The sequence below is a fragment of the Vigna unguiculata genome, chromosome 2 (genome assembly GCF_037176805.1).
Source record: "Vigna unguiculata cultivar grain cowpea cultivar isolate G323 ecotype 2 chromosome 2, ASM3717680v1, whole genome shotgun sequence".
Classification (NCBI taxonomy): domain Eukaryota; kingdom Viridiplantae; phylum Streptophyta; class Magnoliopsida; order Fabales; family Fabaceae; genus Vigna; species Vigna unguiculata.
Window position 1 is genome coordinate 32161443 of NC_140793.1, and position 5881 is coordinate 32167323.

Sequence of the window (5881 nt, forward strand, 5' to 3'; positions counted from 1 at the left end):
CGAGTCTTGGTATTCCAGTGTTATATAAGTCAAAATAGTAGGGTTTGAATGTATAGAAGTGGGGCAGATTTTGAATGTAGGTTCGATATGTATTCTTTCTTTATCAAATACCAGTGTCTTTTCTTAAATTTTTAGTAATTAGATACATTATATACACACCCTGTGCGTTAAAACATGTTGAATTTTGTGCCACATAATCGATGAGCTCTAGTCAACTATAAATGCATATTGTATATAACAAATATACAATAAAATAGTAATATCAAAGATTTACCATGAAACCTCTATAAAAGATTAAAATACCACTTTTAATTTAAAGTCTTAAGACAATAAATTTATGGTATTTTTATTTATATATTAGTCATGTTGTTTATTTTTAATCATTATAAAAGTTTAACTCTTTTTAAACTTTTAACAATTTCTCCTTCAAGCATAAATCTCTCTGGGACACCTCCCTCTCAAGTGAGTATTCAGTGGTGATTATTCTTTTGTACTACTGTTCTATAACAAAACATACTTTCTTGAAATGGAAACTTTTAATATAAGAAATCCTTAAACTTTAGAATCTTTCACCTATTTTATATTGTACTCGTCTGAATTTTTAAGATAACCATCAATTTTAATATCATTGTTAGATTTTCTTATGAGAAAAAATATTGGGAGATTTAACGTCAATAAGTCGTAAACAAAACCTATATAAGAAACTATGATATCCCTTTCAATCCAAAACTTTGACACAATTATATAATGTCAGTTCACTTAAAACTATTAACACAAACACTACCTAATTGTACTCTATGAGTAATCAAATCATATGTGCATTAGGTTTAAAATTAATTAATTGAATTGATATATATAATAAAAAAATACTGTTAATTAAGTTGTATATAAAATATTGTTAAGAATCTAATATCATAAAAAGGCAATTATAACATGGTTTATAAAAAAACTAGTGAAGTTTGAATAATATGGTAGCACCACGACACAAGGAAATCTAATCGCAAATTTTATAGTATTTTGAATTAAAACATTTTCCTAGTAAGTTAAAAATTTTATAGGCGTCGTTCTACATATGCTGATAATTATTTATAACTAAATTCGTTTTATGTTATTTAATCACGTTATATTTTGTGTGGAACCATGTTGTCATTTGTGATGATGTAAACACTGATGATTATAAAACAAAGATTATATATTATTAAATTTCAAAACGAAATTCACAATCTTACGGTAAATTTAAATAAACAATATAATTAGAGAATTTTTTTTTTGAAAGTCAATAAATAAATTTCTCACTTGCTTATCTGTAGTTAAAAAAAAAGTAAAAAAACAAAAACAAAAATCAATTTTTCACCTACCAAATTATGCAGCCGTTAAAGTCGTCACGTGTGATAATTACAAATTCATTAGGTTTCATCGCCATTAATGTTATTTTTTTTTATTGGTTTGATTAAGATTGTTTATTAATTAGGAAACGTTATAATATACTTCTATAACATTAAATTACGAAAATTACAAACATCCAAAAATATTCTAAAAAATAGAATATTTAGTAAAGCAAGAGGTTTTGTAAAGCATACTCTTTAAAGTATATGCAATCGTCTTTTGAATTAGATTATATTTCTGTATTTATATATTTTTAATCAAGAAAAGTTGAAATGTTGTATAATGCATATAATAATTAAAAATCATAAATAATATATATTACTAAAATAACTTTAATAGTTTCACGTTTTCAAATTTACTGAATATAAATAGTTAAAAATTATCGTAAATAGTTAACTCATATTTTTTAAATGTAATTGTCAAAATTATTTTGGGTTGGATGGTAGAACATGTTCAATGGGCAGGTTTGCAATTCAGCTTCTTTTTGCTTTTACATCTGACGGTCAATCTCAATAATAATAATAATTTTTTTATGAAATAAAATTATAGATTAAGTATGTTTTTACTCCTTAAATCTTAATTCAAAATTAGAATTCGTTTATGTCTATAATTTTGATATATTTTGGTCCATATATTTTGAAAATGGATGAATATAGTTCTTTTTATATAATTATGTTATTTTTTTTACGTGTCGAACGTGTTTCATATTAGTATTGAAGTTGTTTACACAATTTGACATATCTCGGTTCAATTTCTGTTGAAAGATGCGTTGATATCTTAAATCAAAGTTCAAGGACTACAAATATACTTAATCCTATAATTATAATTAAAATTATACCTTATAAAAGAATCGAGATTCCTCTTTACCGATAAATCATCTTCACAATTCGAAATTCTAAAATCATAGACATGTACCATTTATAACACTAATTCAATCATCCTCATAATAAATATATATTATCACTAAGTCAGTTTGAATTGCTTTGAAATTCAATGAAGATGACATGAATTTAATTTTCAATCGATATCTCAACTGAAAATGTTCATTGTAATCGTTTTATGAGAATCCTTGACTAACTGTACCAATATAAATTAATAATGTATAGTAGATGTTCAACTATCTGTCACGCTCCACTATTCACCCATTTTTCTTTTTCTTTCTTCCAGGATTAATTTTCAATCCATAGTCATAAGACAATTTCTTCGACTTTATCGAAAAAAAGACCATTTCTACAAGTTAATAATGGTGGCCAATTTAAATTGAGGGGAACTGAGGGTTAGGGTTTATAGTCTAAACCCTAAAAAAAGATGACCAATATTAAATTGAATATGTAAAAAAAAAATATTTGATCTTTTAAAATCGTCTTTCAAAATTTTTAAAATAATATTTTATTTTTTCAGTTTTAAGAAACTAAAAAAGTTTTCTTTTTTCAAATTTGAAGGACCTTTCAAAGTCAAAATTGAAAACTAGCTTCTTTCAAAACGTAAAAATCGTCAAAATTGTTATGTTGTCTAAAAAATAAAGTCTTCTTCTTACACATTCTAGAACCAAATTTTGACTGCATATTAAAAAGTTAGTTATTTTGTGATAACATTTAATGTTGATTTTCCACTATCTTGTGATGTTTGTCAAGTTCGTAAAATTATTAAATTGATTTATTTATTTAGAGACAGTTAGAATTTTTCATACCATGAATAGAGAAGACTTTATGTTACCCAACATTTTGATTACGTAAATGCTGGAATCCAAATCAAATTGATTACGTATTAAATGCATCATTGGTAAGCTGGATATTGCATTAACTTTTGTAGTTGAATATTACGTTAATTTTGTGAATGCATTGAAGATAATTATGTGAATTGGAGAATAATAAGATGTTTGTGACCCTTAAGTGCATCCCTCTGTTATTGGATATTATTCCCAAAATTCTTCATTTTCATTCAACCAAATTAAGTTAAACTTCACTTTAATCATTAAATTAAAAAAATATTAAAGTTTATTTTAAATAATTGGTTCATTCTCTAAAATATAGTGTGTATAGAGAGGAGGTGTATGTGTTAGATAAATTTTTCGGTATTATTAGCTAGTTTCTTTCTGTAACGTCCCATTTAATTTATAAACGCAATTAAAGGAAACGCCACACATAAGATAGCACAACAACGCAGTCCTGGGATTCTCAACATCATCTCTACAAAACTAGGCACACCACGATGCCAACAAAAGTAGGATAGCTGTTTAACTAAAAGTTTACAATCTAATAACCACGAATACAGGGGCCATAGCCCTAAAGAAAACACGAAAGAAAGAAGTGTGAGATTCAGTCCTGATGGCTAAGTAGCGGAGTCGTCATTCCCTTGTTGACCACGAGAATCTCGCCCATCTGCTCCCATCAACCAAGTTGATGATCATTGCAAGAAGATCAACCACATACATCACAACCATGCAACATAACGGGTAAGCTAGAGCCAACAACATATTCATCATGCAGTCAACTATATTTTCATCATCTCATATCCACACAGCAACCAAACATGTTATGACTCTTCATTCAATACACTACGACTCGACTCGACTCATCCGGATACGTATAACTTAGTCGAATTCAGCGGATGCTTGCACTTGTGGTGGATACCTCTGCTCACCCCCAAGCTATGTGTTACAAGTGTTTCAGTGAATCAAATCTCCCTCACCACAAGGTTAGCCCTTAATGAATTACAGGCCTCCTGCTACTCTCACCACAAGAGTCAGTCCGCTCTAAGTGAGACTAACTGGCTCCTTAGAGTGTCAGGATGCAGGCCTTACCTTGAATCCTTACCTAGTTATACAGATGGGGCACCACCATGGACACCCACTAACAGGGACCATGGAATTACGTCCCGACCACTGAAGCGCAGCCCTGGGAATCTCACCTAGAGATCCCCAAGGACTTATGCACTGACACAGACCCAACAAGCATAAAATCCACAAATAAGAGAATAGCAATCATGCTCACAATCCCACGTCAATCTCAACAAAATAGCACCTCTTCCGTATTGCATGTTGAATCTGTACCATTTATCACCACTTCCCCATGAGTATAGGGCCTCACCTCATATCGATAACGTGCCCCATAAGTTCCAACTCACTCATAAATTTCACATGCCGAACTTCCATAATACCCATCATTCCATTCAAGAATCATTTCACACACACATGGCGGTCCCTCATATATATATATATATATATATATATATATATATATATATATATATATATATATATATACATACATACATACATCTCAACGTACAAGCAAACCCAAGTAATTACCACTCAATCCAAGGTAACATAACAAGCGAACCATACTCTGTCTCGCCCAGCCCCTCGCTCAGGCTGAGGGGTCTCGCTCAGGCGAGCCTCCCCCTCGCCTAGGCGAGGGCTAAAAAGGGGAGCAGGGGCACATGCGGGATCTCGCTTAGGCGAGACCCCTCTCGCCTGGGCGAGATGCTCGCTCGCTCAAACGTTGAGCTGGTCGCCTGGGCGACCTTTCGCGCAGAAGCCCTAGGCGAGCTCCCTGTTTCATCTCGCTTAGGCGAGACTGACTCGATTGGGCGAGATTAACAGGTCTCGCCACTGTTCTTCACTGCAACAGCCATGTTTTCCGACCAAACAACACATGCAAAGTACCTTCACACATCAAAACGACAGATCCAACCATGCAATCAACTATCAGCGCATAAACAGTTCCAAAAAGACTCGAAAATAGAACCCTAACTTTTCGTACCTGGAAATGGGTTCGTACAGACCTCGGCACTGGACTTCGGAGCATAGCAGTTCGGGAGATGGGTCAAGAACTGGTGTAACAGCGGCACAAAAAGGAAGAACAGAGTCATCAACCAACATTAAACGGTGGAATATGAAGAAGGAAAGTGGAGACAATAGGTTTTAGGGTCACTTACGTCGTGCAGGAAGTAGGACTGAGTTTGAGCTTGAAGGAGGGGGGACCTTAGGGTAAACCCTAACAGAGCTTTTCGTGAGAGGTAGTAAGAGATGGCGGCTGGTTTCTGAAAGAGTGAGTGTGAGATGGGATTAGGGCAACATAGCAGGGCTTATATACATTGGGCCAACCCTTAGACCCACTTACAAAGGCAGCCCACCAACTCTAGGGCAGAAAAGAAATGGGGCCTTACACTTTCTGCACCTCTATATATTTTTTCTTCACTCCATCTAAGAAAAAATACAATTTTTCTTTTGCTAGATTGTGGAATATATAATTAGGAAATTCATTTTTTTCTAAAAATGTATTTATAGATTACATAATTTAGAAGTGAAAAATAATTTATGGATTATGCAAGTCAAATAATTTTTAAATTATATAATTCAGAAACTACATAATTTTTGGATCGTGCAATTTAAAAGATAATTATTTTTTATTTTTATAATTTATAATTCATAATTCATAATTTACTATTGTATAATATTAAAATCATTTTTTATCTCTTGAATTATATAATC

At 31.8% G+C, this 5881-nt stretch overlaps 1 long non-coding RNA gene across 1 annotated transcript; it reads right to left on the reverse strand.

Annotated features, from left to right (window-relative positions):
- Positions 1-3536: 3536 nt before the first annotated feature.
- LOC114174679 (uncharacterized) lies at positions 3537-5881 on the reverse strand. The gene is made up of 3 exons (XR_003602697.2): positions 5326-5881; positions 5151-5220; positions 3537-3767 (listed from the first exon to the last, which is right to left on the reverse strand). It is a non-coding gene; the product is annotated as an uncharacterized LOC114174679 (long non-coding RNA).